The sequence below is a fragment of the Arvicola amphibius genome, chromosome 12 (assembly GCF_903992535.2).
Source record: "Arvicola amphibius chromosome 12, mArvAmp1.2, whole genome shotgun sequence".
Taxonomy (NCBI): Eukaryota; Metazoa; Chordata; class Mammalia; order Rodentia; family Cricetidae; genus Arvicola; species Arvicola amphibius.
The window spans coordinates 132,475,401-132,499,864 of NC_052058.2; the positions used below are offsets into that span (position 1 = coordinate 132,475,401).

At 35.9% G+C, this 24,464-nt stretch overlaps 2 non-coding genes across 2 annotated transcripts; both read left to right on the forward strand.

The window, feature by feature from the left end:
- Positions 1-224: 224 nt before the first annotated feature.
- Positions 225-303, forward strand: LOC119803195. The gene has a single exon (XR_005283602.1). It is a non-coding gene; the product is annotated as a small nucleolar RNA SNORD115 (small nucleolar RNA).
- A 1,361-nt stretch (positions 304-1,664) lies between these two features.
- LOC119803110 lies at positions 1,665-1,742 on the forward strand. Its single transcript, XR_005283527.1, has one exon. It is a non-coding gene; the product is annotated as a small nucleolar RNA SNORD115 (small nucleolar RNA).
- Positions 1,743-24,464: the final 22,722 nt, after the last annotated feature.

Here is a 24,464-nt window from a genome sequence, read left to right on the forward strand (position 1 = left end):
GGACAGGCTCCAAAGCTACAGAGAAACCCTGTCTCGAAAAACCAAAAAAAAAAAAAAAAAAAAGAAGAACACAAGGCCTTCTGATCAAATCAATGCAAGACACCTATCGGGCTGAACGTTTGTGCCGAATATGTCAAGACATACCTCCTAGACACTGTTTGCAACACTGGTAAGAAATGGTGCTTTGTCTAAACCTCAGTTGGAGCTTTGCTCTCTCGAGAACTCGGTCAATGATGACAAACCAATGTCATGAAGAGAGATGATGACATAAAAATCAAGCACAAGAAGTTTGAGCTGAGGCCCAGACTAAAGGAAGGATTCAATGGGGGTCCTGTTCTCCCTGAGGCCTGCTTGGGCCAGTGTGAATGCCAAAATCCCCATGCCATCTTTCCCCATCAGGGACCCCTATTTGGTCCAGGGGCACGATTTTGGAGAACACTGAGTGCTCCCTCAAATGGCACCTCATGTCAAATATTGCTCTTGAGTGAGTCTCTGTATCCAAAACCCTGCTCACGTGCCCATCATCACTTCTGCCTTTCAGTGATCAGGGATGCCATCTTGAAGCACACAATATCACAACTTTCTTCAGGTAAGTGGAAAGATAAGCCCATATGTCTTGATCCCTGCAGAACCTGTTCCTTCACCTGTTCCTATTTCTGAAACTCCAAGAAAAGATACTCAAGATCAAAGCCCAGAATCCAATGTTGAACTTGAATCCTAGAATGAAACCCCTTAGAGCTCGGTGTCCAGAAAGTCATTCCAAATGGACAGCTTTGGAAAATTAGTGAATTTGAGCTAGCATTCCAGCAAGAAAAAAAGGCAGACAATTCTGGATGCTCTATCAAGACAGATGGTCTCTTCATGGCACTGGAGCCAGGCAGGCAGCTTCATTTTAAGCAGTTTGTAGGACACAGCATAGGTGATGTGTATAAGCCCCTTGCATGAACAAAATCCATGGAGACATGGCATTGACAACTCTGCCTAGGACTAAGAATATGCCAGGAGCCGCAGAGCAGGCTAGACCCACCACAATATCTGGCCGTGCAATAAAAACCGTAATTGAAAGGATACTTCTTCATTAGTGTGTGGACAGTGGTAGGCAGACTTGAATGAGACACATGTGTAACAGGTCAAGTTGAGGCCAGCTCTAAGACCTTAGTAGGCCTGATGCTGGAAAGGCAAGATTCCAAGGTATCAAAGCTCTGCCTAATGATTGAGGATCGGCAGCCATCTCAGGCTAGCCATCAGAGCAGTCAGCTGGAAGAACATGATTCTGAATGATTGAACTTGGTTTGGGCAGGCTGAAGAAGTGCCCATCACTCAGGGCTGGGGCTCCTCCTTGGGCCAATGACCACTGATATCTCATGTACCAGAAGTATCCTCCTCCATGGTGTCATGTGTTCAGACCCTGGTTCGAATCAGCAGACCTTCCCTGGTCATAAAGGGCAGGTCCAAGTTTGGCCCTTAAACAGGCTGTTTCTTCTTTTCCAAAGGGGCCATTAAGAAGAACACAAGGCCTTCTGATCAAATCAATGCAGCACATGTATCGGGCTCAACCTTTGTGCAGACTATGCCAAGACATACCTCCTAGACACTGTTTGCAACACTGGTAAGCAATGGTGCTTTGTCTAAACCCCAGTTGGAGCTTTGCTCTCTTGAGAACTCGGTCAATGATGACAAACCAATGTCATGAAGAGAGATGATGCCATAAAAATCAAGTACAAGAAGGTTGTTTGAGGCCCAGAGTAAAGGAAGAAATCAATGGGTGCAGCCTGTTCTCCCTGAGGCCTGCTTAGGCCAGTGTGAATGCCAAAATTCCCATGCCATCTTTCCCCATCAGGGACCCCTATTTGGTCCAAGGGCACGATTTTGGAGAACACAGAGTGCTCCCTCAAATGGCACCTCATGTCAAATATTGCTCCAAAACCCTGCTCACGTAAATACTTGATTTAAAAAAATATATAAATACATATATAATTGATTAAAGAAATACAAATGAATAACTTTATTATATAAATAAAACATGACCAAATTCTTATAAAGAGAAATGTAACTATTACTGATATTGGGAAAGTTTTATGGGAATATAGACACAAATAATATCTAAAGACAATTATGTTAAGTTTATTATAACTGCTATTATTTTTGAAATGGATTTGTTTTTTTTCTTTTGCCATTTATTTCTTTGTTGGGTAGAATAGCAGTGGTCACATCATGTTCAGGAATAGAAATCAGCAGATTCTTTTGTCATTACAAGTGATAAGATAAGATAGTGGATACATTTAAAATGAGTACAATTCATATAAAACATGTTGATTTAATTCCACAGTGGATTGATAGTACAGACAGGGAAATACTTATTGATAATCTCCAAAATATTTGAAAAATAAAATGAGAACTTCTAAGTAATTCACTGATCCAAGAAGACATAAAAAGAGAAACTGACAAGCATTTCAAACTAAATACATATAAAAATTAATATCTTCCAATTCAAATATAGCTAAACTGGCTTGGAAGATATTTTTTAGAACTGATTCTTAGATTACAAGTAAATAGAAGCCTTAAATAGATGATATTATATTCCAATGAATGCCTTTATACTCTAGTAAAAGAAACTTAAAAACAAAATGACAAAGAATAAGAGAAACAGGACATTCATAAAAAGAACAGAGAATAACCAAATATATTTATGTATATATGTACATATACACATATGTAAATATCTGCCATATATATATATATATATATATATGCGAGAGAAAATGAAAGTCAGTTAAATTCAAACACACCAATTAAAGAAGACATGAAATAATGAAGGACAACCTAGCCACTAGTGTAAAGGTTAATAACAGAGCTGTCATTTATATCTTCAGAGAGAGGAATAATCAGCTTTCTCCAATGAAAGGGCATTGGGTCTATAAATTAGCCAATGGCAGAAATTTTGTTCAGGGATAGCTGGTCAAAATAGAATAGACTCCAGATTTGGGGTTTGGGTTTGGGGTTTTTCTGTTGTTGTTGTTGTTGTTGTTGTTGTTGTTGTTTGTGTGCTTTTCTTGGGTCACAGTATTATTTTTTTGGGTGTTATTTCATTGTGTTTACTTTGTTGGGTAGGTTGTTGTATTAATTTTTAGTTGTTATTTTTTAAAAAAATAAAGTTGTGTGTATAAGGATGAGGAGATTATTTGAATGAACATACACAATTTAAAAAATCCATTAATAGGATAATGTTAAGAAACATCTAAAGAGAATAATTTTTCATATCAAGATACAAATATAAATATTAAGACACATGAGAAATGATATTGTAGGATATGTGTATGTTAAATAATACGAAGTACCCATAAACTCAGCAACTTAGATGAAGGTAAAAAAAATCAAAATATGCAAATATAAAGATACAAATAGAAAAATTTAGTAAGTAGATAACCAAAAAATATTTTCTAAACAAATTTACTTTTTATTAAAAGCATTATTGCAAGGAAATATAGGTTACACTAAATTTTAAAACATGAATTCCATATGATCTTTTAGAAGATATAAATGTTGGAATTATTCACTTGTTTAATATCTAAATGTACCTTCACAGAAAACATTACGACATGTAAAATGAAGGGTATATAGCAACATCATTCATGAGCATACATATCTGTGTTCAAATTTTTAGACAATATTCAACAATATTTAGACATGGTTTGTGATTAAATCAAAATAAGTATGGAATTAAGTTTGGTTTAACATTTAAAAATAAATCTGTGTTTGCGAACCACTAAAAATTCAAACTGAAATCACTGAAAAATGTACTCATTCATAAAATGTGTTCCCGTAACTACTCACAATTAGCCAAGCATAGGCACATGCGTTTGATCTTCACATTCAGGAAGATATAAAACAGGAAAATGTTGATTTGAAGACCAGCTTGGGCAACAAAGTGGGAGTTTGTCTCAAGCAAAAGTCAAAATTAAATTTTATACTTTTGGAAATTAATCAAAGACTTAAACACATTTCTTTTTCTTTTGAAATGAAATGTTAAGTTTGTTACATTTTACTCTTTTTACTTATCTTCCAAAAGCAATCATTTCTCATTTAATATACCAATTCCAGCTCTGACTCCCACTCCTCCTCCTGCTCCCTCCAATTTTCCCCCACATCACCCACCATCCACTTCTCCGAGAGGATAAGGCTTTCCACGGGGACTCAACAAAATCTACCACATCAGTTTGAGACAGGACTAAGGCCCTCCCCACTATATCTAGGCTGAGAAAGGTATTCCTCCAAGGAATGGGCTCCAAAATGCCAGTTCAAGCAGTAGCAATAAATCCTGTGTGGCCAGCAGCCCCACAGTCTGCCCCAGATCTAAAATTGTCACCCACATTCTGAGGGCCTAGTTTGGTTCTATGCTGGTTCCCCCACTATCACTCTGGAGTCAGTGACCTCCCATTAGCTCAGGTAACCTGTTTCAACTATCCTCAAACATATTAAATGCCCCAGACCTTCACAAAGACACAATATAATAAAAAATAAATGTTTAGCTAACCACCAAAAGTTACCTTTCAAACTCCAATCATTAAGAGTCATGCTAGGTCTATGTATGGATGCTACAATTAATTGCATATGACTTAAGTAAATTTTACCTAAAACTCTGTATGTTAAAGGGATAAGTTTGAACGAATGAAGAGAAAATAGACCCGTCACACATAAGGGATCCTTTGCAATCAAAATATTTCTGAGAAAAAAAACTTACAGACCAGGAAAGAGTATAAGATATTCTATCTTCTGAAAGAGACAATGTAGAAAGTTTATCTTCTTTATAATAGTAGTCATATTTATATCTGATAAGGTAAACTTCAAGCCAAAAATAAAAGATAAAGAAAGGCAGTGTATTTTAATAAAGAGAAATTTCTTCAAGAATATTGATAGTAATGCAATTTCATACTACAAACAGTGTGGGACATTGTTGGGAGAATAACCCACTATAAAGTAAATACTATAGAGTGACTTCAGTCCACCAGTCTTGTCAATAAATAGATTATTAGGGCAAAAATAAAAGACAAATTTCACACAAGCTGTAACATAAGCATAAACATAAATGAAATGATTATCCACTGAATTCTATCAAATCATTAATGAAGTATTACCACCAATCTTTCCCAAATTATTCCCTAAAATACAAAGTAAAGAAACAGCAACATAATTTATGAGTCCAGTATTACATGGATAGAAATCCTGGATAAGAAGACAATAAAGAAATCTATACACCAATTTCCATGATAAACATGAATACAAAAGTTGTAATATAATTAATAACCAAATCTAAGAATACATTTTAAAAGATGGTGTACCATGATCGAATTGGTTTCATCCCAGAAATACAAGAATAGTTCAACATATAAAAATCATTATGTGTTAACAAACATGTGCACATATTTAAATAGGATCAAGGACAGAAATTAGATTATAATTGTAATAAATAAAAAATAGCATTTGAGACACTGTCAACAAGACAAAACGACAACCTACAGAATGGGAAGAGATCTTCTCTAACCCCACATCAGACAGAGGTCTGATCTCCAAAATAAGAAGTTGTCATCAAATGAACAAATAATCCAATAAAAAAATGGAGTACAGACCTAAACAAAGAACTCTTAACAGAGGAATCTAAAATGGCTGAAAGATACTTAAGGAAATGCTCAACATCCTTAGTCATCAGAAAAATGCAAATCAAAACAACTCTGAGATTCCATCTTACAGCTGTAAGAATGGCCAAGATAAAAAACACTGATAACAACTTATGCTGGAGAGGTTGTGGGTAAAGGGAACACTCCTGCATTGCTGGTGGGAGTGCAAGCTGGACAACCCCTTTGGATATCAGTGTGGCTATTTCTCAGATAATTAGGAAACAACCTTCCTCAAGGCCCAGCAATACTTTTGGGTATATATCCAAAGGATGCTCAATTGTGCCACAAAGACATGTGCTCAGCTATGTTCACAGCAGCATTGTTTGTCATAGCCAGAACCTGGAAACAACCTAAATGCCCCTCAGCCAAAGAATGGATCAAAAAAAAATGTGGTTCATTTACACAATGGAGTACTACACAGTAGAAAAACAAATAATGACATCCTGAAATTTGCAGACAAATAGATGGAGCTAGAAAACATCATATTGAGTAAGGTAACCCAGACCCCAAAAGACAACTGTCATATGTACACATTCATAAATGGTTTTTAAATATAAAGCAAAGAACACCAGCCTACAAATCACAATCCCAGAGAACCTGGACAACAAAGAGGACCCAAAGAGAGACATACATGGATCTAATGCACATGAGAAGTCTCCTGAGTAAATTGGGAGCATGGGGACCCTGGAAGAGGGTAGAAGGGGAGGGGGAAAGCAGGGATGGGAGCAGAGAAAAAAAGTACAGCTAAATAAAATAAAATAAAATAAAATAAAACAACAAAAAGAAATAAAATAGCCTTTGAATAATGCCCATCATTGCTTCATGAAAAGAAAAAAGACTCCAAAAAGAAAGAAAAAAAAGACTCCAAAGAAACTAAGGATAAAAGACCATAATTTACTATAATAAAAACTATGAACATAAAATAATAGTTAACATCATACTCAATGGGACAAAATCTTGAAGTATTTCCTCAACTGTTAGGAGACAAGTACATATTGTCTCACCATTCTGACTCAGTAGAATGTTTGGATTCTTTTCCTGGGTACTAAAGTAATGTGAATAAAGGGTGAATTTAATGGAAGGATTCAACTCATTCCTACTGCAGACAGTACAGATCTATACATAGAAAACTTTAATTCTCACCAGAGAAGAAGACAGATTTTGATTTGACAGATACTTTTAACAAAATAGAATATAAAATCAAATAACAAATATCAACAGCTTTTCCATATAATAATAATTAACATTCTGAGCAGGAGACTGGTCCCATTTACAAGAATCTCAAAAAATAACAGATAGAAATAAATCTCACCAAGAAGGTAAATAAGCTCAACCATGAAGTCCTTTAATTACTTCCAAAAGAAATCAAAGATACTAGAGGACAGATTGGAAGAGTTAATGTGGTAGAAATGGTCATGCAACAGAAAGTGATTTACATTTTCCATGTAATTCCTATTAATATTCTGAAGATTCTTCAAAAATGTATTCTAAATCTTAAAAGTCATACAGAAGTACAAAAGACTATGCAAAACCAAAGCACTCCTAAGAAGGAAGAGCAATATTGGAATTGTCATAGTATGTAATTTCAAACACTGTATAGAGCCATTATGATAAAACACTATGTTGCCTGCACAAAAACTGAAATATATACAAATATACTATGTAAACTAAATATACAAAACAAAAACAAATAAACTAAATATACAAAATACAGACAAACAAATAAAAACAAACAGAAGTCCATGCAGTTATGGCCACTGGTTTTTGACACAAGTTCAAAAATCATGTGTTGGGAAAAAAAAAAAAACAGCATCTTCAACAAATGGTCTGGGAAAAGTTAATATGCATATGATCAAAACTGAAACTAGATCCTTCTGACTCACGCTGCACAAAAATCCACCCAAAGGAGATAAAAGGATTTAACACAAGACCTGAAGATGCAAATGGGAAAACTACTTCAAGGTAGAGACACAGGCAAGAGCTTTCTGAGAGGAACTTGAGTAAACCAGAAAATAATAGCAAGAATTTACAAATAAGGTTATATAAAATTTAAAAGTTTATGCACAGCCAAAGAGACAAAAGCCAGAGCTGTAAAAACGCCTGAGTTGTTACTTTATTTACTCACAGTACAGCTGGGTTTGGTTCCACACTGTGGCACACAACTACATCTAACAACAGTTCCAGTCAATCCGTCGCCCCCCAGGTCCCTACACACACACGGTGCACATACCCTCATGAAGGCTCACACACATAAAAAAATGAGCAAATGAATAAATAAATCTTTTTTTAACGGAGTGAAGATGTAGCGTACAAAATGGGAAAAATCCTTGCCACTTAATACAACTGAAGGAAACTAATATCAAGAATATATAAAATGCTGCAAATACTAAACATCAAAACCATAAGTAATGAGTAAAACAGGCCTTTAAAGGTGAAGCAAAAATGGACAATGAATACATGAAATCTGATCAACACTCTTAGCCATTAAGGAAATTCAAAAGAAAAGATCAGGATTCCCATCTTGTCCCCATTGGCATGGCTATCATTAAGGTCACAGACAGGGCTTCTTGGGCAGATGGTTCTGTTAACATAATTTTTGTCTTCCAAACATGAGGCCCTGAGGTGTGGTGGCACATGCTGTAATGCCACTGCTGAAGAAACTACACAGCCTGGATCCCTGGGACTCACTGTCTAGGTAGTCTAAGCTACATAACCAGGCCAGGGAGAGACCCTGTGGCAAGCGAACAACCGCCACAAAAAAACAAAAACAAAAACAATACAAGAAAACGCAAAAAACATGGTGAGCAGAACATAAAGAAAGACACCCAAGATTGATTTCTAGCCTCCGTATGCATGGACACATGTTCATGCCCAACCCATACATGAAACGCAACAGAAACTGCTGAAAAGGAGAGAGAGTAAGGGGAAACATTATACAAAGCTGGAGGTAATATAATTAGTCCAGTCACTATGAAAGTCTGCATAAAGGTACCTCAAAGAAAAAAAACACAAAAAAACTAAAATTATAAACTACCATGTGATGGGGTTATACCACTCTTGTCAATACAATTAGGCATGTAAACATCCTTGTTCACCATGAAACAATGGAAAATGGAGGTGGTATGAATCAGTTTTGATGTCTATGAACACATTAATAGAAAAATAAGCTTTTCTTTATCTCTAAAGAATGAAATGATCACATTTAGAGGAAATTATTTCAATAGAACCACACTGCAATCATATTAAGTGAAAATAGAGATACTCAGAAAGGAAAAATGTCACATTTGCTCTTATTTAGAACTGAGATTTCACATACATGCATACAAATACACACACCACACACACACACACACACACACACACACACACACACAAATAACATGGAAGTAGAGGAAGGAAGTATTCAGGGAAAGGGGAAGAGGGTTTGCAACAGGAGGAAGGGGGTCCATAGAAGAGGGTAATGAGAAAATGGTGAATGTAGTTGGAGTAGATGATAAATTTTAATGAAAATATGTGCTATGAAAGCATCTAGCCATCTACTACATCTGTGTAGCTAATAACTATAGATGGTGTAATCTTACAGTTTGCCACACATTATTGGCTGCATCTATGATGCAAAACGTAACAGAATTAGCATCAGTATGATTTTCAGCTTACTAACTTGAAAAGCTGTTAGTACAAAATTCAGCCTTTTCAGCAAAAGTTACAATGTTTTAACTACATTTTCATAATTAAAACCCACTGAAAGGATTGTGGAAAGAGAAAGCATTTAGCACAAATTAACACATAGACACACTTCTTCCTTCCATGTGTGATAAAGTTTAACAGTGAGACTATCTACCCTTTGCTTTCTGTTTGGGATGTTACTAGTTCTTATTTTAACTTCTTCAATAGATATATGCTTATTTAGATATCTATTTCTTGTGTGAGCTTTGGCAGGTCGACTGACCAAGGAATTCATCAGTTTCAGTGAGGTTATTAAATTGGGCACAGAAATGATCATTTTCATAATACTTTGAATACTTCTATTTTTTAAAGTTAAATTGACTACAGCCTTACCAATTTTACATATCTTTTCTAAAACCCAGCTTTTAGTTTTCTTAATTTCCTTGGTTTTATTGACTCTAGTTAATACTTGCATTCGTTTAACATTACTATCTTTTCCTGGTTTACTTTGGATTGAATTTCTTTCCTAGTTGTCTGAGGTTAAAAAAAAAAAAACTAATTTTAGAACACTTTTCCGTCATTGTTCTAAATTTTTAAGATTTTTTTCATGCATACTGAAATGTAGTACATTGTATTTTCATTCACTTTTAGTACTTCTCAATTTCTTGAAACTTCTCTAATGTTATTTACAAGTAAGTTTACTTTGGACTAGGACTGTAGCTCAGTGGAAAGAAGTATGGAAGTCACAAACATTATTGCCTAGTGTATGTGAGACATAGGCTTTGAACCCCAGTACTAAAAAAAAAAATAAGTTTTCAAATCTGAAAATGCACTTGAGACCAAATTCCAGCCCAGATTTCCTAGCCAGAACCAGATTAATAAGAGACCTATGCTTAAAGTTTAGAAATGATTATATGTTTAACATATATTTAAAATGTATTTTCATTATTTTCTGAATATTTTTCAAAAAGGACAGAGAAGAAATTACCATAGTGTTAGTTACCTTTGAGATTATATTAAATGAGAAAAGGCCTTTGCCTTCTCAATTAATTAATCCTCAATTAACATGTGGGGGTGGCATAGAACCCAGCCCCAACGAATTTCACTAATTCTTTCATTTGTCATTGGCATTTTATTTGAGTACATACATCAAATTTTTGGTTGCATAATTTTATTTCTGCAGTTTGCATTTGGTTATTTTTTTACAACTTTATTTCCTAAAAACTTTGTCTTCATTTTCAAGTTGATTGATATGTGCTTTGTGGAATATTTATGTTAATAACTTAAAATCCCACAGATATTCCCAACATCTTAGTTAGATTCATGTTAGTACTTGAAGAATATCTTCTGTTACTGAACATGCAAGTTTCCTTTTTCTATATAGAAAGATTTTTCAGTCTTGTCTAGGACATTTAGGAATCACGTGACTTTAGGCTTAATAGAATCTTTAATCAGTCCTCCTATGTAGCTGTACCTCAAGGTCATAGTGACTGCAAATTCAGCTTCCCATTTCAACAGGTCCACCACCACTCAACAAAACTGGAGTCTGACTGATTTACTGTATGTCAGAATGGAATTTCTGCTTTCGTTAGTCCCACTGACACTTGCTCAACAAAAGCCAGGAACTTAAGCCACGTTTGCTTCCTATTGAGGACGTGATTTTGATTTTTCATTGTAACCTACTGGCGTAGGGGAGAAGAATCCGAGTCTTGCTTATTTTCATTTATATCAAGTGTGCCTGGAAGTTCAAATCCCCACTGGGAGCACTGATAGCAGGATGTGCTTCAAATAGGGTTAAACAAACATTGATGACTAGCCCTGTCTGACACTAATTCTTACTGCTTGTGTGTGGAGTGGGCCTCATTTTCCTCCAAAACTCCACTGATACCACTATTGTAGACAATCAGAAATCAGTTCTCCTCATAGCACCACTGGAAGGTGATGGAAGTTCAACTGCCACAACCCTGGGAAGGTAATTAATTGATATACTATTATTACCAATGCATTTTTCCTATTCTATGTTATCCTTTCTTATTAAACCTAAACATGGAGTGGAAAGTAATGACACTGTTTTTCATGCACTAGAAATGCATTTAATATTACCTAAAAGGGAAAAAGTAATCCCCACATAGATATTCTAAAATAGGATGTGTCGCACTGTAGAGGAACTAACGTATAGTGAGTGGTGAAAAAACATAATGGGCTTGCAGATTTGAAAAGGAGGAAAAATATTTATTCACAGAAGACATTATTATCAATGAAGAAATCCAAAGAATCTAAAAACAAAACTAACAACCCTGAAGTATGATTAGAAATTACGTATCTTACAATCAGAGCAGTAATTTTTCTTGTATCTTGCTAATTATCTTCCAGTTACTTCATTATGATTAATGCATTTTTCCCCACTACCTTATTTCCTAAAACTTCCTTTACACACCACCAAAGAGCAGAGGTCTGTTCATTCCTTTGTTCTTCAATGCGGATCAGTGACATCACTTGAATGTATACCATATACATTCAACTGTACCAAATGCAGAACACTTTGCTAGTCTAGCTTTATCTGCATATAGATAACCTTTAGATACTAGTAAAATGATTGTACCATATTACCATATGTCTTCTAAGAAAAATTACCTATTGTTTCCCAAAATTAAGAAAATCACACCACATTACAGGATTGGACAGCTGGCAATAGAAAACACATTCTTTATTTCTTATCAAGAATCATGTTTACAAATGCCTATTTACCTGGACAGAAAAGAGAACAAATAGCTTCTCTTATGAAAACTGAATAGATATTCAATTTATATTTATATATAGAAATTATATTTTTCTTTATGAATCATAATTAGATTTGACTTTCTCTCAACCTGTCTATCTTGGGAACATTACATCTACTGGCGAGGAGTTCCAGACGTTAGACAACACAACTTCAATGTTTACAAAGTTCTCATTTGAGAACTGTAACACACACTCACACACACACAAATGCACACACACCATCAAATATCTTTTAGGTAAATTTACAGTTTTGTGTTATATTGTAGTCATAGCTATACTTGCTTCATGGGGCCACAGTCAGTCTACAGGCCACAGGCTGAGCATACCTAGATAGTCTAAGCCCAGTGTTGCCTTGATAGCCTTTGGTCTTGATAATCTGTGCACTTTGAAGTGGTGTATAAAGGTCTAAAACTGTACGATGGCTATCTCTTACTTCTCATTGTTAACTGTTGCTGTCTACATTTATGACACTAATATTGGGTGGATATCACCCACCCAATTATTATCCTACCCACTGATATTTCTCCACTTTAAGTCTAACCTGTGACCATCAGGTGAGGAATATCTCTTTCAGATAGCAGTTTTGTTTTTTGTTTTGTTTTGTTTTGTTTTTCGAGACAGGATTTCTCTGTGTAACAACTCTGGCAGTCCTGGAACTCACTCTGTATACCAGACTGGACTATAACTCACAGAGATCCACCTGACTCTGCCACCCAAGTGCTTGGATTATAGGTGTGTGTCACCATGCCCAGCTGACAGCAGTTTTGTTGTATTTGATTTCATTTTTTTAAAAAAGAATAATTCAACCACTATATGCCATTTGGTTGATGAATTCATTTCAATTCAAGATAAGTTCTGATTAACAACATTATCATTTAATTTTTTTTCTTGGTGGTTCTGTTAAGTCATCAACTTTTACTGTCTTTATTGTAGTTAAGTAAATTAATAGTTTAATTTGTATTGTAGGTTTTGAATTTTGGTTATAATAACTCATAACAAAAGGATAATTAAAACAAGTCCTCTTACAATAGTAACAAATCACTTATTCTCTCTCTCTCTCTCTCTCTCTCTCACACACACACACACACACACACACACACACACACACACCACAAATTTCCTCTTTGTCTCCCTTTGAATTTTCAGGTCACGTTTTAAAGGATTAAAAATGCCTATCTCTTAATGTTACTGCATTTGTTAGAATAGCTTTGGCCAGACTATTGGCACATACATTTGGTTCCAACACGTGGGAATCAAAGGCTGGTGGATCTCTGTGAGTTGGCATTAGCCTGCTTCACATGGTGAATTCTAACTCAGCTATAAATTCATAATGGTATCATGTTTCAAGCAAAGAATCATATCTTTTTAATTCATTTTATTTTTTAAAAAGAAAGCAAACTATCTTTTTTCATTTAACATACCAACCCAGTTCCCACTCCCTTCACCTACCTCTCCCACTCCCCCATCCACTCCTCAGAGAGTGGAGAAGGACCAAGATCCTCCCTACTATATCCAGGCTGAGTAAGGTATCTATCCAAAGACAATAGGTTCCCAAAAAGCCAGTACAAGCAGTAGGGACAAGCAGAGCATTGGGCTGAGCTCCCAACGTCCAGCTGAAGAGTGAGAGGAGTGAGAATATGAGCAAAGAGGTTAAGACCATGATATGGAATACTGAATACTGAATACTGAATACTGAATACTGAATACTGAAACAGTTTACTTGAGCTAATGGGAGCTCACCAACTACAGCCTGACAGGGAAGGAATCAGCACCGGTACTAACTAAACCCTCTGAATGTTGGCGACAGTTGTATGGTTGGGGCAGACTGCAGGGCCACTGGCAGGGGCACCAGAATAATACTTTTTATTGTGATATTCATACAGAAGATATCAGCAAGCCTTTTACTTTCAGATTTATTATTTTTAACTTTTGTAGTGTTGATAATCAAATATAAGACCTTACACATTCTAGGCAAGCAATTTACCTCTGAACTCTGTATGTGGACCCCTTTCCACTTATGTTAACCTATTTTGTAGGACTAAGGTGTCAAATTCAGAGCTTTATGCATCCTAGGCAAGCACTCAACTACTAAGCCATTGCTCTGTCCATTTAACATTTTGCATAAGGCAGGTCAACTTTTATCTCCTCAATTTTTAGGGGTATTGAAAGACCCCCAAAGAGGACCTTCCCTCAGGAGGAGACCCCGGGACCCAAGGATCTAGCCGAGACCACGGATGCAAACTGCAAGAGGTTTATTAGGTAGTCACAGGTACCTGCGGGCGACAAAGTTGTTCGGAAGACTTGCGCGCCGCTAAGCAAGGGGACCCCCCTTTTTATAGGGTAGGGGAAGCAAAAGCGCGGGTACAGAAGCAGATGCCTGGTTACAGGGTTGTCATTGGTGGATTCAAATAGGGTGGTGGGTTCACCTTGGAGACATGCAGGGAAGTCAGATAATAGTTGACTTGGCCCTATCTAGGGTGTGGAACGGGTCCCAGAGACTTTCCATTCCCCGTTTGGGGCCAGATGGCTGACCACAGATATCTTTTTGGCGCCTAAGGGCCCTAACCTTCATCTGCCCCGTTTGTGCAAGTCTTGCGAAATGGCGTTACTGCTGCTAGCTTATTATTTTTTTGTAGGGGTTTTAGGGGTCTTTCAGTAGAAAGAGTGGTCTGGGCAATCTTTCTTTTGGTTCTGAAGGACACCGCTAATATTACTGTTAGGCATTGTAGTCCTTGGTTGGCAGTATTCTCCATTTAATAGCTTGAATATGGATGCATTTAGGGGTGACTGGAACATTGAAAGTCTGAACTAATTAGTGGATTAAACTTAATAAGTGTATGTGGAACAAGCAGGTCACTGGAGCTGTGATCTGGAGGTCTGAGCCTTGTTTTCGGCTTTTCCAAAAGCAAGGGAGGCAGGACATCATGAACCAAAAGCTCCAATACCATGAGCCAATACTAATGTGCGAAACAATCCCACACGAGTTAGAATTTAAAGGGGTATTTATTTGGTGGGGGGTAAAACTCACAAAACACCAACCGTCAGAAAAGGAGCCTAGTCGCTGGAGCAGGAGCCAGAACCAAGCAACAAAACCGAAAGCTCCAAACCATGAGCCAATACAAATGTTTCCTCTTTTTAAACTGATCAAGTAGTCATCTCAAAAGTGTGAGACTACAATTCTTTTCCACTTTAAATACCATCCTACTTTCTCTAGGCATGATCTTTCTTTTGAGATGTAGGCTACATGTATGAGAGGACTCTAGTATACTATTTCTGCTTTCAACATCCTAACTTCTCTCTCTCTCTCTCTCTCTCTCTCTCTCTCTCTCTGTGTGTGTGTGTGTGTGTGTGTGTTACAAGATTATATTATGTCCTGGGGCATAATTTATATATTAAACCCAGAGACGTGTGAACTTCCAGTACCTGGATATCCTTCTGGTATAGGAAATTTTCTGTCATGAATACTAGTCTTTAGACCTTTCTCTTTATTTCATCTTGAACACACATTATTCATGTTTCTGTTGAAACATCTGTTGAATTATAAAACTTTGTGTTCTTGATTTAGCCCAGGAAATTGGGTAAGCAAAACAAATGTGCCAACTTCAAGCTCAAACATTTTCCTTTGAATAGTGTCCATCAATCCCACAAGCTTTTTCATTCCTTGCATATTTTTCTCTTCTCTCTCTCTATACATATTTTCAAGATAACTAATCGTCTAGGTGAGATTTTTATTTTTGACCTCCTTATCATTTCATAGATGTTATTTTCAGGTCCAATTTTGTTTGTGATTATTTCAATTGTGTATCCTTCCAGGCATTTATTGTTCTTCATTTTGAATTCTCAATCATTAAGCTTAAAAGTCAGTTCAATTTGTAGTTTGGTGCTCTAGTAAATAGCTATTTTTATGACCTCCACATACTCTCTCTGGTAGTTCACAATTTCCATCTTTATGTGATTAGCCACTTGTTGCTTGCTTTGCTCAATCTTACAGTAATTCTGACATCACCTTTAACTCTGTAATAAAGGCTTGGCATTTGTATTCTGAAGTAGATACATATTCCAGGTTTTGCAGTCTTCCTTTGAAAATTCCTGTTCAAAGGTCCTGGACAGACTGCTGTGTCCTCTGGGCCCACATCAATATAGCCTTTAAAACACCAGAAAGTTACCTCATTAGAATACTGTGCTGACTGACACAATGCTAGACTGGAATCTTTTATTTTTAAATTTTACCAATTATGTATACAGCATTCTGCCTGCATGTGTGTCTGTATACCAAAAGACGGCATCAGATCTCATTACAGATGGCTATGAGTCGCCATGTCTTTGCTGGGAATTGAACTCTAGAAGAACAGCTAGTGCTTTTAACCTCTGTCTTCTCTCTCCAGCCCACTGGGCTGGAATCTTGTGTCTATTGATTCAGGTACAGATTTGAGAAATACTCAAAACCTACAAGCTGCTAAGGCTTAAAAAAAGCACTACAATATACCTAAACGTTATCACCACCAAGCACCCTTGTAGTCAACCAAAAGTGTACAATATAAGCAAATGCACATCAATTCCATGTGGCTGGCACTTCATGTTCCTGCCTGATACTGGGGAAAGTGTTAAAGCTCAAACCACAGCATCTTCTTTCAGAGGCCACAACATTCTTCTCAATAAAAGATTCCATTATTAGGCCGGATTAGTATTGGGGTCCTTAGTAAAATCCCATGCATATTTATCCATTTTATTCACTGAAATGACTGAATATCACACTCTATGAATATATTGTTTTGTTTACATATTAGTTAATGGGTATTTGAATTTTTCTCTACATATTGACTATTTTGAAGAGTGCTGCTTTGAAAAAAGCTTCTGTTTGAAGATTTCAGTTCATTCAGTTATATACATGTAAGTCAAAATTATTTCATATAATAATTCTCTTTAGTTTACTGAGGAACCACCAACTTCTTTCCACCATGTCAGCATAATTTTCTATTCCTATTAATAATAGATAAAAATTCTAATTTCTCCACAGATTTACCAATATTTAATTCCCCCCTTTGAAAAGAAGAGCCATCTAATGGGTATAATAAAGCATTGATTTTGATGTAGTTTGCATTTGACTAAGGAAAAGTAATATGTTGGGTGCCTTTTCATGAACATGTCACTATGTGTCTGTATGCTTTAGAATCTAAACTTTAGATTTCTTTTATTTTGTCCATTATTTAACTCAACCTGCTTGGCTATAGAATTCCTACAGATTTCAGACTTTCCCAGTTTGCCTTCTGTTATTGATTTATGGCCCTTTCAATTATAATCAAGAAAGGTTTGTATGGTAATTTAAACTTTGTGTTCTTGCTTTTTTCTCCACTTGTTGTGTTTTGTATTTAGCTTTAGTTTTTGGAAACAGGGTTGTGATATGTAGCCTAGGCTTACCTTGGTACTTCAAAGCATATGCCACCAGATTGGATTTGTGGCTTAACAAATAGAGTTTCTTAGATTTTTCAGGTGGAACAAAGAAAAATGTTTACAACTTTTGAGCAGACTTTTGATTTTTTTTAGGTGTGACTTAATCTATAATATTGAAGCCTTTTATTTTGTATTAGTCATAGCTTTCTACTTCTTATTGAAAGTAAGACATGTCTATTAATGTGGAACTATCCTTTTCCCCTTTCAGTTTTAATATTTACATATTTTGGAGGGATGATATTTACAGCATTTGAAATACTGTTATGTTGCTTTAGTCAATGGACTCTTTTAATTCCCACATACTATGCTTTGTCTCTTCTAAGCATCTCACTTTTAAACAGTGTCTACTGTCCTTCAAGTCTGAATATAGATCTCTTGCTCCCTGCCCTAATTCATTTTGTATTACATTTGTATAGAGTCTTTCCCCCATTCTTTCACTGTTGACCTGTTTTTAATGCTTATTTCTGTTTCTTGAATGCATTTATATTTAAAATGATCTCTGACACTTGCTTTAAATATTTTATATTTTATGTCTCATAACTTTTCTTTGGCATGCCAATGCTTCCAATACAGCTACTGGTGTTCAACTGTTTTATCTGGAGGGGAGGAGAGGTGGATGGGTAGTGTCACAGTTTGGTTCCTTTGTTTCCTTTTGTGTGTATTCTGCAGTATTCTTTGTGAGAACCATAGGTCATTATATACGCTCTTCTTAATATAAGAATATCTTTAATTGAGGGACTTCATAAGAGTTAAGTGAAAACACAGATGAATTATGTAGTATAATTTAAACATTTAGGAAATTAGTAATTCAAGTTTCAACCCTTGCTTTCCTGCATCTCTTCCTTGTTCTGCTATTCTAAGTACCATAGCAAAAAATTAGTATATTTCCTACACTATTCAAAATGACATGTGAAAAGATGAAAACAGTTAAGTTGCAGGACTAGGAACATACAATGACCAAGCCTAACTAACAAAGTGTAAATGAAACACTGCACAGGCTAAGTTCAGTCAGCTTGGTACTTAGGAGTACCACATATTACTAGAGCATTCCTTTCCCTTTAGGTTATTTTTCTTATAGCGTCTATATGATGCATGTGGTATTGTGATTCAAAACCATCTGAACTATAAAGTACGTGGAATCCCTTTAAGTTTTAATTACTGATTCTCATATTTAAATTTGAACTTATGGCAAATGAATTGCAAACCACAAGTCACATTTTAATGAAATGTACATATTCCATGGACTTTAATTTCTAAGATCCTACATAAAATAAAACTGGAATTACAAAGCAAAACTGCAGTAATACTAATGTATTAAGCTTAACGCATGATCTTTATAATTTGAGTCTGAATGATTATCTTTAATGTTGACCTGCTACTAGTTATTTATTTAAAACTGAGTCTCATTAAGTAGTCCTGGCCATAAACACAGAAATCCTCCTGCTTCTGCCTCCCTAGTGCTGAGATTAAAGAAATGAGTCAACTACATCTGGATTTTAAAAAAGCAAAACCATAAATCTAGTAGTAATTAGTTCTCATAGCATTTACTTGAGAAATGTCTCAATGTTACCTCCATTTTGCAGAAACTTCCCTGGATATAATAACTCAGTGCTACCTCTATGTTTTCTCTCCACTCAGTCCCCCTCCTCTCAACTCCTATGAATCCATCTTGCTCTTTCATTTTGGTATCTAAAAATTCTATTAAGTCAGTCAATAATTTAACTGGAAACAAAAAAAATTGAGTTGATTCTCTATCTCTGACTTTTGATGTGTGACAATGTATCTTGATACACACACAAACCCTTCAGGGTTTATCCTAGACTATACAGAATATCATATGCATATAAATTTATGCCTCCAAAAATTTTGCAGCTTGTCAGCCACTACTACATGAAAATTTTCTCTACTAGTCTATATTGGTTCCTTTTTGTATTAAAATCATAAGTCCTCTACTCTTTTTAACTTCTTGCTTCTTTCCATTCCTCAATTTCAAGTGTCATGTCTTCACTTGCTTCTTCGGCCAGTTCAGATTTTCTCTTGAATATTTAAAGTTGTGAGTTCATGTTTTTCAGGTCCATTGCTTTAACTGGTTCCTTTTTCAAAATTTGTACTTTGGTGATATTTTATTTGCCTTACGTGTGTTTACCCACTTGCTTCATTTTTCTTTTCCTTTCACTCTTTTATCATTCCTAAGGCACTTTAGAATCTTAAGTCCAGTATCTATGCTTCTTCAGAGATGGAACCTCCCAATTTATATTTGACTCTTCAGTTTGCTGTTTCTGTGTACTCTTAGTTTTTGTTCCAGATAAGCATTTGAATATACAGTCATCATTCCCATCTTGGATAGAGAAATCTAATTAGCCTAAGTGAAACTAGGGTCTTCCTATGTATCTTTCTGGGCATGCATTTTCTCAATGGTCCTATAAAAAGGTATCATTAACAGACTCTGTTGTCTTTCCCAAAGTTTCTAAGGGATCTATAGTAGCACTGCCACTTTCCCCATCAGTCACGCCACACTCCCTATGTTCCGGCTTAGCGGAGACAGAAAATATTCCTCTAAGTAGCCCTCAGAAATGTCAGTCTTTCTTAGGGAAGTTTGGGTGCAAACACAAGTGAGACTATTGTAAAGATGAGTTTTGCTTTCTAGAGCTCCAAAAAGGTTACTTTTTCCAGTTTATGAAGGTTCTAAAGGAGACCAAGTTTTTCTCACAAATCTTGCTTTAAGGGCCTTCTGCATGTAAGGCAAGCACTATTCCACTGCAATAAATCAAAAACCCTGATTGCCCTGAGATTTGTTTTAGGGTTCATAATATGGTCTGCTTTGGCAAGTGGTCAAAATATAAATGAAAAAAATGTACATATCACTGTTATGTGAAGAGTTTGATGTCATTTAAGGTAGTTAATTAGCAATGATGTTCAAGTAACCTAGTATTATACAGCTTCATGTTATCTCAAAAAATGACTAAAACAAGTATTTAAAATCTGCAACTTTAATTGTGGGTGTTTTTTTCCTAGCAGTGAGATTACATTAGGTTTTGTTTCCAGAAGGCTGTTCTTAAGTAAACAGACAGGCCTGCCTTCTGGATACATAACTCCTTACAACTATTCACTTATTATTTGTTTCAAAGAATATTTTGCTATTAACATTGTTCTGCATTTCTTTTTGACAAGCTGTTGTCATCTTTGTCTCCATTCTCTTAAAAAAAAAAAAAACACCATTCTCTCTAAAGTTTACTTCCAACATCCTTATGCATTGAATATAGTTAGGTCTTTTTAAAGAATCCATATGAAATTCTGTCTTTTCAATGCAGAGCATATACTATAGCTAAGCTTATCACTGTTAGTTTCAGTTTGTTAGTCCCATTATATATCTCCCCCTTTGTTTCTGTTTTTGTTTATATTGAACACTGCATTAGATTCCCAAGGCTTCTGTATTACCACACACTAAGTTACACAGTACATGAGAAATTCACTGTTAATTTTGGAGTCTAAAGAAAATAACACTCGCCTTTTTAAAAATTTACAGAATTAACAGGGCCTAAAATTATCTGAAAACTGTATGGGAGAATCCTTGTCTCTTGTGGGTTAATTTTTTTTAAAAAAATAATCCATGTCATTCCTTGTCTCACAGAAGCAATTCCCCAATCTCTTGCTTCTTAATACATACTCATTTCTTCTTATGTGTGTATGCTCTCCTTATCTAGTAAGAGCATTAGTCTAACTAAATCAGAACTCATTCTAAAACCATCAACCTCATTTGACTACAACTGAAAAGATGCTATTTCCATACAAACTCCCTTCATAGGTATTAGAACTTCAATAAATCATGTTGGAGGAGGGGTCAACCCAAAGTTTCTCTGATTCATTTTAAATTTCTCATGTTATAAACGTGAACTATTTGATTTAGTGGGTGTTTTAGTGTGTCCAGCAAACACCCTTATCAGTCTATCATTAGGTTACCTTTATGAATAGTATAAAAAACTTACAGTGGTGTTTCTCATTTTTGATCTGTATTATTTGCATAGGTTGAATATAATGAACGCTATAGTAACTTTTAAGAACTGCTATTTCTTGCAGACTTAATGTGTATGATATTTGTGTGTGTGTGTGTGTGTGTGTGTGTGTGTGTGTGTGCATTCCTACTCTGCTCTCCCTTGTGGAACTGCATTATGCATCATGTCATGATACCTCTAAGTTATATGTCAGATTTTTTACATCACTATTTACGGCAATGAACTGGTATAATTTTCTTCATGCTTGTCAGTTTAAGATATAAGAGACTCTCAGGTTTCGTTGTTTTCTATATTTTCAAAAGTACTATCAAAGATAATTTTAACACAATTTCAAAGTAACAAGAAACTACCACCTCACTAGGAAGTCTTCCAACTTTCGACCTACCTCCCTTAGGAACCCTTTTCAAGGCCAAACTCCACAACACCTCTCTTCCTACACTGTAGCACACAGAAAGGGCAAAGCTCAGTTTGCAATGAGGAAAATGAATTGCCACCTTATGGAAATTTATATTGATTGAGGCAACACTTTCTAATTTAGAATCTAGTCACTCTTCTATAATTTCATTTCACCCATGCAAATATTTCTTCCTTCAATATCTGGCAAAGGTAGAGTCAGTCTCCTTGGTAATAAAGGTGAGAGACCTACCACAGGTTAATATTTTCTTGTTTCTGTTGTTTGTTTTCTGAGACAGGGTAACATCCCTAGCTGTCTTGGAACTAGCTCTTATAGACCAGGCTGGCCTCGAACTCAGAAATCCACCTACCTCTGCCTCCCAAGTATTGGGATTAACGGCATGAGGCACCACCACCCAGCATCACAGGTTAATATTTTTTACTCAGATGGCAAAGCACAGTGGCCATCTGGGTGTGGGGATAAATGCAGAAAGAATCTACAGGATATAAAATTCCAGAGAAATGGGGTTTGATGTGCCGCAAGAAGGGGCAGAGATGCTACAGGCATGCAAAGTTCTAAAGAGTTTGAGATAGTCTGGAAAACAGAGAACTAGGAGGGAAGAGGTCTAGGTGATTCACATATGGCAGAGTACCATCAGTGGGACCTACAAAGGGAAGACCAAGGCTATATATGACAGGACAGCCACCAACAGAGAAATCTAACAAGTAACAAACCTGAATTCCAGAACAGCGGAATCACATATTACTCAAAATTACCGAAGACAGATAGCAGCGTATGTGAAGATACTCGTGGAACTAAGGGATGACATAACAGAAAAAGTAGCCCTCATCATTGTGTTTGAAGCTGAATACAGAAGCTTGAAGAGAGGCAGAGGGAATAAATAGGACTAATGGGGTTTGAAAACATCACAGGAAAACATATTATTTTATATTTACATAAAACTATGTGGTATTTTTAGCCAGTTCTCAAGTGTTTTATAGAGCCACTGGCAAGAAGCAAAAACAAAAAACAAAACAAAAAATAAAGCAAGTTTTGAGCTGGTGAGATGGCTCAGTGGGTAGAGGCTAGAGCCAAGCATAGCCACCTGAATTTGATCACTTTCTAGGTGGTAGAAAGACAGAATCAATTCCAAGTTGCCCTCTAAAACTCACTTCCACTCTCACTAGAAAAACAACAGAATAGTAATTTTAAAATGTGATTTAAAAAAACTTTAAATAAACCCTGAGAGAAAATGTAGAGCACTTAAAAAAAAAAAAAAAGGAAAGAACAGAATGCCTCTGAGGTACCTAGAGAGTGTACACATACAACATACACATAGATTTAGCACTACTGACTCAGATCAATGCCGTCCTAAACCATGGCATTCTCATAGATCAAAGAACTAAGAATCTGGTATAGAGTCAAAAGCCTCTCAGAGTTCCCATGCTTTGCAAGAGTACTCTGGGAAACATGCAAAGGAGCAGGACTACACACTCCACTTACAAAGGACAGGGAAAGGGCAGAAAAACAGTAATCAAGAGACTGGAAGTGATGACTTTTCTCTGTGTAATACCAATAACAAATCTTACCCTTGTCCTCAAGGCTACTACCGAACACAGTCATCATGAGGAAAACTTTCTTCTACAAAATCACAGCAATCATGGCAGGATTTAATAAGGAGATAGCAAACCAAAGTCATGACCAGCCTTGCCAAACTTCAAATAAATACATTGGGGTAAGGTGCTAGCCCGGACCACTAATTATTTAATAAATAAATCATGAAATTTAAAAGAAACATATTTAACCTGCTTATTTATTTTTAATTGTCTTGAAGCTGCAGCTCTCTAGGCTACCTTATTTGCAAACCTGCCTTCCAGCTTCTGCACACAGGCTCCTTCTCTCTGCCAGCCTGCCTTCCTATGCTTTGGCAAGCAGATTTTTAACTTTTTTTTTTATTCTTAACTTGTAAATCACAAAATTATAAGAACTTTTGAATTCTCTCCTCTGTTCTATTGACTAACTCTGAGCAACTGTGTGGTAAAATTTGTTCTCTAAACTTACTCCTGCTTGTCCTTTACTGGCAGATTAGATTCAATTGGCTACTGCTTGCACATGGCACCTCAATCTCAGCAGTAATCTAGGTGATTCTTGGGCCAAAAGCCGTTTTCCCACACTTTTCCTGCCCATTAGCAAGCGATAAAAATTGTATCTCCACGTCTATCACGCATATGGATTCTAAATATATCTGCCATTGTTTCTGCTCCACTCTAACTCCCTTTAGCTACCAACGTATATAAATGAATACTTTTTTCTTATCCCATATATATATATATATATATATATATATATATATATATATATATATAACTTATTTACAAATTTTTATTCCCAATTTTGCTCCTCTTTTTATACTTTTTAAAATTCTAATCTCTATTTCTGACCACTCAATACTCACGTATCCACCAATTTCTTCTCACAGGTTCC